Genomic DNA, 13257 nt, shown 5'->3' on the forward strand with positions numbered 1-13257 from the left:
CCTTTAAATGCTGCTCTGTAATTGGCTTACTTCGCCGTGAGAGAAGAGTTCCTTCCCCCCAAACCCAACTGCTACATAAAAAAGCATTTTAAGAACAAAAAAAAACAAAAAACAGAGCTACCTAAAAGAAGGGGGGGGGGAGAAATCCAACCCTCATTTTTAAAAAGCCTTTCTTCTGCTCAGAAAGAGCTCCGAGGTAGCAGGAAGCACTTGAATCCCCACCTCTTTACACACTGCTTTTTGATTGGCTGCGAGAGAAGCCAATCTTCTGTTTCCCCCTGTTTAACCATCGGCATGGTGCATTGAGGAGGGGCTTGGAAAAGGGTGGGGTGTGATGGCGCAGGGAAGCTCAACCTGAGAATGGAGTATGCACGCTCTGTGACTCCGGAATGAGCCAGGATGAACGGTTTAATTCAGGCCAGAATAGGAATGGGAAAAGCCGGGTTTGTTTTGTGTAGAAACAGCATTGAGCTTCCAAGGAATAAGATATTGTGTATACTGAAAAATTTGATCCTGGCTGAAACGGGGAATAAAGGAGGTTAAAGCGACCTTGCACAAAACACCACAGAGTCTCCTACAAGCAGCTCTCCGGTTTGGGTAGTTACTTTAATGTATTGTTTCTTTCCCTGTTTTCTGACACAACTTACAGTAGCATACAGAAAACATTACAGCATGCTAAAATGGAAGGTAGTCTAACAAAACGAAAGAGGATCTGTTTTTTGTCTTTTGAGTGTCTTTGTTCACCTGTTTCTCTTTCTCTGTGCGAGTGTATCTATTTACTCGAGACTATGCAGGATTTCATATACATATGAAATGTATAATTGACCACTTAAACCAGAATACAGGGGAATCTTTTCATCCAGGCAGCGGTGTGAGCATATGACTCAGTACATAGTTACTGTAGGCCACCAAAAGGCTGTGGATATGTAAAACAATGTCCTTTATGTGATCCCTTTGCTTTTGGATAACATACCAGGCTTTGTTATTGGCAGGGGTCATGGGAAACTTCCAGCTTCAGAATGGGGTCACATAGGCAAAAGGTTTAAAAAACACTGTGCTAGATAACAATGAACATTGCCAAATATAGAAATCAGGCTGCAATGTAGTGTCAAAGAATGTATTCTGTTGTATACTGTAACATATAAGCTTAGTAGCAACCAAGTTTAAATATGGAAAACAAATATTACACCTTACTTATTCAAACGCTGAAAGTGGGATAATGCAAGCAACATAACACATGCATATTTAAACTCTTACATGTTTTGTGAATGTATTTCTCATATAACCAAAAAGGGTTCGCTTTCATTAAACACCAAATCTGATTATCTTCAATGTTAGGAACTACAAAAATTAGTAAAAATAAAATGGAGAACATTATTTAGCTTTCTCCTTGAAGGGTTGAATTAAACCAGCAAAGATTAGCACAATAATCTATACATTTGTCTTTATACTTTATATGATGCAAATCTGATGTAGCACATTCCCCAGCATCTAACTTAGTGTACAAATGTCAGGTAATAGAATCCACTTACTATGGGTGTGATTTACAATTTTATATGTGTGTCTGTGTATAAAATGCCATCAAGTCACAGCTGATTTATGACGACGCCAGCAAGGGGCTTTCAAGGCAAGTAAGAAGCAGAGGTGGTTTGCCATTGCCCTCCTCTGCAGAACCTTCCTTGGAGGTCTCCCTTCCAAGTACCAACCCCGCTTAGGGATCTGATGAGATTGGGCTATACTGTGCTACCTTCCCGCCTTTACCAATTCATGCAATATGTCAAATAAAATCTGAAATCATATCTGAAGATCCACAAAGGTGTTTGCCTGCTCACCCGTGATTATCTTTTTAACATGACAAATATACTTGTGGCAAGCACAAAATGAGAAATGGTCAAGGACTCATTTCTAAACTTCCGTTGGGCTTTGGACAACTTCAAAACACCAAGACCTGTTAATGCTTTGGCATGCCTCTGAAGCCCAGCACAATTTCAGATGTGAAGAAGAAAAGGAGTTGGTTTTTCTATGCCGGTTTTCTCTACCTTTTAAGGAGAATCAAACCGGCTTACAATCTCCTTCCCTTCCTCTCCCCACAGCAGACACCTGGTGGGGTAGGTGAGGCTGAGAGAGCTCAAAGAGAACTGTGACTAGCCCAAGGTCACCCAGCTGGCTTCATGTGTAGGAGTGAGGAAACCAACCCAGTTCCCCAGATTAGAGTCCGTCACTCATGTGGAGGAGTGGGGAATCAAACCAGGTTCTCCAGATTAGAGTCCACCGCTCCTAACCACTACACCACGCTGGCTCGCTGACCAACCCCTTTCGGGCCAGGGTTCAGAGTGACCATAAAATTTTATTGCCTACCAAATCCATCAAAAATGTCTGTATCTATACAGCACACATTAGACACTATCAAGTGGAACTGATATCCACAAGAGATTCCAGGAAGAATGGATATAATAACTCTGCTGGAAAATTTACTCCAGCATCTTGTTTACATCTCGAATACAATAGCCTCTCTCTGCTTTAGACCTCCCAGCAACTGGCTCCCAAACATGGTGGTTCATTGAGCCTTCATGAATAATAGCCATTGACACATCTACGATCTCTGAGTTTGTCTAGTCATCTTTTAAAGCTGCCTAACTAGCAGTCATCATTATATACTGTGACAGATAAACCCATAACGAAGAAGCACGTTTGTTGGTCCTGAATGTACTGTCCATTGGCTGCGTTGTGTGGCCCTGAATTCATTCTCCTCTCATGCCCTTCCTATTACCTTCCTCTGCAGTCTTCTTTTGTGGGGGATGCTCTTCCCACTCCCACAAAGATCATACATTAGCATTCAAAGGGCATGTTTCCCTTTAGCACAAGGTGAAAATGTTTATTAAAAATTCCGTATTTCTTTAGGGACACAGGGTAGCATACCTCTGAATAATTCAACACAAGCAAATCATTTCATGAGAATGCAAACAAATGACTCATTGGAAACCCAAAATGTCGGAGAAAGTGCTTCATCTCCAGGAGTCTGACCTATTTGTGGAATCAGCTGCAAGTGAAGGCCCTAGGAGAGGATTAGACTCTTGGCTCAATAACTTTGAGGCCTACATATCAATATCCAAGTTCCCCTTAATCACACGTCCTGGATGTTCCCTAGCATAATGCTTAACTGCAGGTTGCTGTTTTAATAGCTGTGGTATTGGCGTTATACAGAAGAATTTATCACACCACTTTGATCACATTAGCTCAGTCAGGAGTTCAAACAACTACTCACAGGAGGTTTTCTGACAGCCAAGTTCAAGGAAGGTATTGTCAGGTTAAGCATAAAATAAAAATAATAAATTACATTCTTACCTAATAGTTCAATGGGCTTAGAAAGGCATAAGTCTGCTTAGGATGGCACTGTAAATGAGTGAAATCTGATAAGCATGGCTCCCATGTATATTTTAGCAGGACTTGTACAGGATAATGTATTGCATCCATTTTCCATGCTGCTGTTGCTTGATTAAAGGTTTACTTTGAGCTATGTCTAGGAGATGACACCTCCAACTGGTTCAGGGGAATTGCCTGGGTATCCACAAGGGCTCAGTCTCTAGCATGCTATATACACTGAAGAACAACATCCTCAAAGCTATTCTTTTATATTGATTTCTTTCCTCCTTCACTGACTCTTTTCTATTCCCAAGAGGGGGAAAGAGATATAGATAGAAACAGATTTCCTTTTTAAGATCTTCATTTCAGCACCCCTATCACCTCTATTCCAAGATGACCTGGACTCAGTAATACCTATGAGATTCTCTCTACTGAATTAGTCTCTTGTGGCTTAGAGAGCACTGCCAAAGGTTTATTGAGAGAACTGCTTGCAGAAGGAGTTCTATTTGGCTAGGTGGACAAAGGCTCCATGCCTTCCCATCAGCCAATGCCTCAACTTTTCCTAATAATATTTTGTACAGCAATCCGATAATGAACCCTTGCCTGTAATGCATCAGGTTCTCAACTGAACAACATGGTGATTGGTGAGGTCCAGTTTTTTTCTCCATATGCAAAGTACTGGTTGCACAGCAAGACAAAAGAGGGAGGACACACATGGTGAAATGAAGACACTGGGGTTTGTTATCGTGAGATAACAATCCTTGGATTCTGTTCATCTTCTGAGGTTTTCCATTGGGATTATTACTGGGGAGTTCAAAGAATCATGAGTTCTTTGCTTATCTCACAGTTCATCTGGAAACAAATGAGTGCTGAAACAATATCAGGTTATTATCTCTAGTGGACAGAGTTCACTATGAAATATAGAAACACAGCGGGAGAAAAGGCTAGATACAGCAAAATTGTGCGGCTTAAACGCCTAGGGATTCTTTGTACCCATCGGCACCTGTTTCTTCCTTTTGGGTGCATTGCCAGAAAGGTTTTTAAAAATGGGAAAAGTAAAAACTCTCATCTGTATACATATGAGGCTTTCCATGTGCACACTTAGTTACTGTAGTGTGCGCAGGTAGCAGTAACATAGGGTTCAAATGATCAGTGTACTTCTGGGATCCGATGTAAACACAACGTAAAGCAGCACACGTGAACAGAACTGACTGAAGTGATGCCTGCCTGTTGTGTATCCACCAAAAAGGTCAAGCAAGAGTTGTGATTTTTCAGGATTTAACTGGGGACTGGGGGGCTAAATGCGAAAGGGTCAGCAACTTTTCAATTGGCACTGTAGATTAGCTTCTATTCATAGCAATGTCAGTCATTGGACAAAACAAGCAGCTGAGCAGAGGTTTTTTTAAACCCTTTCACACTGCAAATCAGCTGCAAGTACTGTTGGAGTGGGGCAAGATTTTTTTGTGGGAGAACAGTTACTAGTATTGTGCAGTTTTAGTCATTATCATCAATCAAGTGGCTTCAAGGCTTCCCCCCTCCGCCTTGTATGGTACTAAAAATCAGTGTCCACCCTGTGCTGGTCTCAAATCTGCCTAGAAAGCACAGCCCTACTAGAAGAATGTTACTTACCAGCAGATTAGTGTATTTTAGTTATGATTATTTAGTACAAAGTCATGCTGTTATAATCCTATTATAACAAGTGGTGGAAACAAGAAGCACAGCCACAGCCAGCTACTCCAACTTTTGCTACTGTTGGCCAAACACTCATGGCTCCCTTTGTCTTGCAGGATCAGGCCCCATCGCCCAACCCAAAGAGAAACTGTAGACAGAATTCAGACCTTATAAAGAACATCCCATACCTCTCTTCAGGAGTTCCCATAGTCTTCCTGCCTAGATATCTTCAACATGGCTCTGCAACTATGTGCTTGCTGAAGAGGGCAGATTGGTCTCCTTAGCATTTACTCTGTCAGATCCTCCCAAGTTGTGAATCCAGGTAGGATGTCTCTTTAATTGTCTGGCTGACTGCATATCCCTGGGTACTAGGCTTTGTCAGGTATTACCCCCCCCCCACACACACACACAAATGTCCTAATTGCCTCAGTGGTACAGGGAAATTTTCAACCTACTGGGAAGTGCCTCAATTGCTTTCAAATGTCCTGTCTATCTGGGGATAGTGGCCAGACTGAGAAGAACACTAACTCCAAGGTGGGCAATGCACATTTCTTGAACTCTAGTGAGAAAATGAGCTAAAGGGTTGAAGGAACCAGTGGAAGTTGCCTGCAGAAATCCCACTGCCACAAGGACAGGATTCTCTTTATTTGGGCTGGAAGACATGCTGGGGGAAGGCTGAAACTTCTGACCCAGAAGACATGCTTGAGCCCTAGCAGGTCTTGTAAAGAAATCTTGTGAAAATACAGAACAGGGAATGATATGCCTGAAAGTTTCCTTCAGGCATTAAGTTAGTGGTTGGGGGGGGGAGGGTCTGGGGCAGAACAAGAGGAGGTGCCTGTTAATGTTCTTTTGTTACAGGATGGCAACAGACTAGCACAGAGAAATTTTTGTATTGAAGGAACAATCCACTGTCATTCACTGCTGTCCACATTATATCTCAGTTGATAACCCTCCTAAGGGAGCCTGTTGAGTGAGCCCTGGACCTAGGGCTGATATTCCCCTTTCTGGACGACACCTTTCATAAAAACAAAAGGAAGAATGTCATTACATCAGGCTTGTGTCATGGGTATCTTGTAATGATCCAAAAGCAATGCTCATGAGAACACAGGTTTAACCCTCTCATTTCAATGCACTAAAGCACAAGTAGGAAGTTTCTGGTTTGTAACCTGAAAAGAACATTAGGTTTTCGAGTCTCCAGTATATTCATCTCACAAAGAAGCTGCCAAGCTTCTTTGGGAAACTTAGTAGTGCCTAGGGAGGTTAAGGAGAATGAAACAATACTTTTCAGGAAAGAAAAGCTCCATTGAAATCATTGGCTTTATTGCCAAGCAAATATGCTTGTCAATGGATCCTAAAGGAAATACATAGAAGTCCACTTAGTGTTTTCATTTGCAGTCCTTTTGTCTTATTAATTCTGTATTTTGTCTTTCAAACTCATAACTGCTCCCCTGAAGCTACTTCCCTCTGTACATTTTGTCTTTACAGCTCTTTTTACATAAAATTTGAACATTTCCTTTCTGGTTTACTTATACAGAGAGCCAGTGTAGTGGTTGCAGGACTATAGTAAGGACCGGGAAGCCATGGGTTCAAATCCCCACTTGCCATGAAACTTACTGGGTGACCTTGGGTGAGTAGCCATTTGTTTATCGGCCCAACCCATCTCACAGTGTTGTTGTGAGGATAAAATGGTGAGAGCGAGAACGATGTACATTACCAGGGCAGCCTTGAATGCATGGCAGAATAAAAAAAAGCACTAAATAATAATACTTCTTGCAAGATAAACAAGAGTGACAGCAGGAAGCTCATCCAGAAGTAAGTTTCGCTGAGTATAACAGGGCTTACTTCCAAGTAAGTATGCATAGTGCACTCGCACTAATTCTTCTTGGGTAAACCAACCTAGCAAGAGGCGTGCCTTTTTCACCTAGCTGCTTTTCCTTCTTATTCGCCCGTTATCAAGAAAAGCCTAGGACGAGCGGACGCCACTGCGCCTGCGCACAAAACCACTTTCCCCTTTCGCCGTTCCACCCCGCAGGGAGGCGTCCCTCCAGGGCTTCCCTCTTCCCCATTGGTTGGCTCATGTTTAAACCGCCCGCCTTCCTTTGGCTATGGCCCAATTGAATTGGTCGGCGGATCACGATTGCGGTCTGTGATTGGAGGAGCGTCAGCGAAGGAAGGCCGGACTGGAGGGCGGAGCTGGCCGGTGTTTGCGGCGAGCGGCTAAGGCAGAGGCGGCGGCTTCCGGGTTGGTAGTAAAGCAGCAAAGAGGGGGTTGGATGTAAATACTGGACGATGGGGTAAGTGGCGAAAGAGAGCTCGAGCCGGCAGGTGGAGGCCGGCCGTTAGTCAAGGCAATTGGGCTAAGGGGGGCGCGTCCTGCAGGAAGAGGGGTGCTGAGGGCTCCCAGGCCTGCTTGATCCCTGCGTGGACTAACAGCGAGGACACCCCAGAAGAGGGGCTCTGTGGTTACCTTAGCAACGGGGTGGTGCCGCTGCGGGTCTCGCCGACCGGCGTCCCTTTCCTTAGAGACCTCCCCCCCCCCAGAACTGAGGCTCCAGAAACCCCTCACCGAAATCTGGAGGTTAAACAGCATAACAAAAGGGGTGGTCCCGCAGCCCTGGCCCCAAAGGGGTCTCCCCCTACCAATTCCTAGGTGAGCACCCGTCACTTAATTCGAATTTAGTTCCACTTTGTTTAAGAAAGGGCTTTTGGTGGATTCTCCCCTTCCCACCCGCATCTTCCTGAACATCCCTGATGCATTTACTATGTATTCCTTGATCCTCCTTGTTCTGTATTCACAATCATGGGCACCCCCTTCCCACGCACAAGATCACGTCCTTTTGCTTCGTGTCAATTGATTTCGAGTAACTGTAGCTCTGGATCACCATCAATAATGCAGTTTGGAATCACTGCTTTGCTGGAATCGTATGTTGAAAAGCTGAAAAGGACCTGTCATTCTAGCATGATTTAAGCGACCCACTTGTGGATACAACAGAATAGTTAAAATTAGTATTAAGGAAAAGTATTCTTGAGTATGCATTCTACTATGATATGGGGTAGTGTTCCAGAATAGAATGGATGGCCATCGTTGCTCCTCCAAGGTCTGAGTTTTAATTACAGTGAAGTGAAAATCAGTGATGTGAAAGTGTTTGAATTACTTGAGAACTTTGGACTTGCGCAGAATCATGATGCAGCCCTGCTGACTCTTAACTGGTTTCATTTCTCACTTATTACTTCCTTATCTGCCCTGACCTGGATGGCCCAGGCTGGTCAGATCTTGGAAACTAAGCAGGGTCAGCCCTGATTAGTACTTAGATGGGAGACCACCAAGAAAGTCCAGGGTTGCTACACATAGGCAGGCAATGGCAAGCCACCTCTGATTGTCTCTTGCCTTGAAAACCCTACGGGGTCGTCGAAAGTTGGCTACCATTTGCTAGCAGCACTTTCTACCACCTCTTCCTTATCTGTTTGGCTTGGATGTTTGAGAGATGTCTGTATAGTGATAATATGCTTCAGCTAGAACACAGTTATCCTCAGGTGATGCAGAAAGTATTTCAGTGTCAACCTTCCTTTGTCATAGCCCAAATCAAGTTAAACACCACTGTCGGGTAACTGTTACTGACAGACAAATCATAGAAGATGGTATCAAGGGGGGATTTTACTTTAATGTATGAATAATGCTCTCAGTGTCTTTCAAATCTGTATCCAGGACACATTGCTTAAAATTTATATTTTTCTGTTATCCCCAAGAATGAAGGGCTGGGATCCTTGCAATTAATCTTTTTACTTACACTTTAATCCAACTGTTCTATAAGAGCTAAGGCGTTTTATGTGGTTTTTGTCTCCTCCTTTATCATTGCAACAGCTTTGCAATGGGTTAGGGTGAAAAATGGTGATTGGCTGGGGGTTCACCATTTGACTGGTAGGAATTTGAACCTATCCCTCTTAATGACTAGGAGATGGGACCATGGCATCTGGGCAGTGATGATGCTTCTGAAATTCCCTTGCACCTGTCAGTTGTCACATAGGATTTGTCAGGAAGCTGTGGTGCATCCTTATACTCACCCTCAGGATCACTGGATTGTGTCATAGTGAAAGTGGCACTTGCTTAAATCAGACAGAGATGGTCAGAACTTCTTTGCTTTTTATTGAAGGAGAATTGGCCTTAAGTTGATTGCAACTCTGAGCAGCTTTGGAAGAATGGGATTTTTCCCATCCAGCATATTTTTATGCAGAAAGAAACTTTGGCTGTTCAAGGATTCTATTACAAAGTCTGGCGTATGGTGTTGTTGATTATGAGATTAGTTCCATAATAAGTTGTCAGTAACTTGAAAATACAGATGCATAAATATTAGTTGAGAATGAGCCATATTTGAAAGATTTTATGTTAGCACTCATGTTGAAAGTGTGTGCAAGAGCAGACTCATCAAATCAATATTAGCCTTGAACACTGGGCCGCCTAACCGAGTGTTGTCTACTCTGACATTGGATCTCTGGAGACTCACTCAGATGAAGGTCTTTCCTAGAATCTTCATACAGTCCTTTAACTGGAGATGTTGGTGATGGGAGCTGAGATTTTCTATATGTAAAATATCTTGTCTACCACCTTTCTTCAAAAGGTAGGCTTACGAGTTAAAATATACTCCTACTGTATTTTAGTAAACTTGGTAACTGATTCTGATGGTGACCACATTTTTCTACTTATTCCTACCACAAAGCCAAAGTGTAGCCTCATCACAGATTCTTGCGGTACAATCTTTGTAACCAGCATAAATAAATATGGCTGTCATTACTACAACAGAAAGCTTACTTCTTACCCGCCCTTTCTTCAGTTTCTCATAACTACTTTATTGCTTTTTAAAGCTTTATTTAACAGAATATTGGAGCCGGTATAGAAAGCAACTGGTGAAGAAATGAATTCATCCATCACTATAAAGTACATAAAGTTAACATATAAAGAAGAAATGACAGGAGCTTAATGCATTTTTATATCATACAACAAAACTTATTCTGATGTGAAATGATAAATAAGTTTTGTACTTTGTACAAACTAAGGATTGCCAAGAGACACAATAAAATCACTGATGAAAATTATAGGTGCCACAATTAAATTCCTAGGCACCATAGCAACCTCACACCTGGAATTTTTCGATCCCTGCTTTAAGGCATTCAGGATTTTTTGCTGTTGCTGCAACTGACAAATGTGGTTCTTTCTGGAAGTTATTTTGTGTACTTTTTAAAACCAGCAGTATATTTAAAGACTTACAGAGAAGTTTAGGAAGAGAATTGGTTTTGTGTGTATGACACATTTCTCTGCGCAAGGGATAAACATTTGATTTCATAAATGCATATACTTTTTGCCTTTGTCACGTGTGACTTATGGTGACCCTGGGTAGGGTTTTCAAGGCCAGAGATGTTCAGAGGTGGCTTGCCATTGCATGCTTCTATGTGACAACCCTGGTATTCCTTGGAGGTCTCCCATCCACATTCTTGCCAGGGTTGACCCTGCTTATCTTCTAATGTCTTACAAGATCAGGCTAGCCTGGACTATCCAGGTTGAAATAGAGCAGCCTCCACATTGTTGGTTAGTACTGGTGAGATCAGCTACTTTTGTCACATTCCGTTGCTGATATTAATATTCAGACTTTTCTGTTCAAGGCAGTGGCAAAGTCCTGTGTTTTTTGTTGTTGAGCACTGTAGGTGTCCCATCCCCCTTTCTTTTCTGTTAAGTGTGTTGTATAATGGACTTTACTGTTGTTAATTTTTAAAACAACAACAACAACAGCTACTAGGAAAATACAGCAAATTGCTATGGAGGTATGAGTTCTCCATATATTGCAGCCATAGGATGCCTTTCTTAAAGAAGGCCAGAGGGAAAATCCACAGCATGGCTGCAGTTTTATTTGCACTTATGTATAAATGAATGCTGTTGAAAAAATGGAAATTTATTTTGAGACAAGATTTCATGTGACCTTGAATTGGAGCTGTTCTGCAGATGCATGTGTATGTAATGCTTTGTAGTGACTATCAGTTCTGGAGATCAGTGAAACAACTGTCTGTTTAGGGTAACTCTTACTTTCTTGGATCCTGCATTATGTGTTTCTCACTTTTGATCTGCCAATTTCCTGCTAGTGAGATGAAACATCTGCTTCTTTGGTGTGCTTGGGAAACTCTAATAGAATTTTTTTTCTGATCAAGGCGCAGTGAGAGAAGCCATGCTTTTTTAAAAAAAATGTTCTTTTGAAGGAAATGTTAACTGACAACTCTGTAGAAGGTGGGAGGGAGTCTCTTTCCCGAAGAAGACACCAGACCATTGTTTTTGGGAAGCATATTGGAAAAGCTGTCAGATGAAAGTGACAAGAGATGAAGTTCTAGAACTAATTGACCAATTAAAGTATCACAGTACTGGGGCAGGGTGGCATTTCTCGAAAGCTTTGTAAAAATTCAGATGTGGCGGTGGTGTTCCTGTAACTGAAATATAAAATCTGCTGCTAAAAATCTTCTTGGAGGATTTGATGGTAGCAGATGTCAAGCTGGTTTACAAAAAAAAAAGGTTTAGGAGCAGGAATTGTGTGATTTTTACATTCTTTTCAATCTAACTTTTGTTCCAGCTAAATTGTTGGGTAGCATTATGAAGGGAAAGCTAGAATTTGGGAGGCACCTAGCTTACTAGTATAGCATTTGGTCTGTGTGTATTTTATAATTTCCCTGACCCAGTTGCTAGTAGGACTTCTGCTGTTGGAGACCTGATCCTAGTTGGAGTAGATAGCACTAGGCTAGATGCAGCCTGATTCTCTGGATTTCTATTCTGTACGTAATATACTTAGGCTTGTTGCGGTGAAGAGCAAGTCTTCTTGATGAAGAGTCAGCTTGGCTTCTATGAAAATATTGTCAGTCTTTTAGATTTGCGAGTATTGACAAGCGTGCTGGCAGATTTGATCTAGTAGACAAAGTGTACTCGAACCTTTGAAAATTTCTGAGAGTGTTTAATAGTTGAGGATAAAGGGGCAGGTCCAGATTATTTTGGATGGTTGAAATCCCCAGCAGACTGTAGATCTTTCACCAAATGGAATGACCGGAAACAGAATGGCAGATGAATCTGCACCCATGTAAAAGGATCAGTGCAAATGATAGAACGATAATGTCAGTGTTTGTTTGACAATATTCAGTGTTTGTTGTTTTAGATTTCCCTCCTAATTATCCATGTCCTTGGTGTATATTTTTTCTAGCAGTTTTACATCATATAACAGTTTTGTTAGCAGTTAGCAATGGAACTTAAAATAAGTTCTGTTACTGTCTAACACAGCAGTAAATATGTTTGTGTTAGGAGTATTTTTAAAATGTTCTGCATGTAGGACTTTGCGGCTGTATTGCTGCCAAGCTCACTGGCTCTGCTTCCTCTACTGTCTCTATCGCAGCTAAACAAACATACTTTTTCTTTCAGACCCAAGCCCTGTTGATGTTTTCCATGATGAAAACGGAAGCAAACAAAAACACGTAAATGTCAAGTACTGCTCTGACACTTGAAAAACAGTTGATTCATGAGAGGAAATAACATTAATAACATTTATGGAAATGCTCAAGAACTAACAGACTGGAAATCTTAGGAGCTATAGCTACGTTCCCATTAAAATATGAAAAGACTAAGAAAACGAATAGCTGTATTAAAAGCTTTTGGGGATGTTTAAATTTTTGATCTGATCCATCATGAAAATACATCAACCAAACAGGTGCTAGAATCTAAAATGATTTATGCGTTTAGGTGATTCTCTGCAGTTTTTGTCAGTGTTGGGTTTAATCTATCAGCCTATTCATAGCTGGAGTGTTCTTGCTAATCATATATTTACATTTCAACTGAGCATATGACTGGTTTTGAAATTCCTTGCCTGCTTTGGCAAAATCTGCTTCAGGTCTTGGTGTCCTGGTAAATTATGTGGTTCAAGATCGTAGGTATTTAGTGCTGGGTTTTCGGCTTGTAAGATCATTATAAAAAGGCAGCGCCCCTCTTCTTGTCGTCTTGATATTCACAGCTTTTGATAAACCTCCCCTCCCTGAATATGCCTAGTCCTCTTTTAAAGTTGTCTAAGGTATAGGCTATTACCATATTTTGGAGCTATGTATCTCGTGCATAGCTGAGCCTTGTGCATAGCTGAGCCTTGGAGCAGCTGGTCCAAGGCTCAGCTATGCACGAGAGCCATAGCTCCATAAAGTCAATAAAGTCATTAG

At 41.8% G+C, this 13257-nt stretch overlaps 1 protein-coding gene across 1 annotated transcript in view; it reads left to right on the forward strand.

Annotated features, from left to right (window-relative positions):
- The first annotated feature begins 7310 nt into the window (after positions 1-7310).
- Positions 7311-13257, forward strand: part of BLTP1 (bridge-like lipid transfer protein family member 1) — a 141818-nt gene continuing 135871 nt past the window's right edge. The window contains exon 1 of the mRNA XM_056855866.1: positions 7311-7328. The gene's annotated coding sequence lies outside the window, so the exon portion shown is untranslated. The remainder of the gene's footprint in view (positions 7329-13257) is intronic.

Source organism: Euleptes europaea, chromosome 9, assembly GCF_029931775.1.
Source record: "Euleptes europaea isolate rEulEur1 chromosome 9, rEulEur1.hap1, whole genome shotgun sequence".
NCBI classification, from domain to species: Eukaryota; Metazoa; Chordata; class Lepidosauria; order Squamata; family Sphaerodactylidae; genus Euleptes; species Euleptes europaea.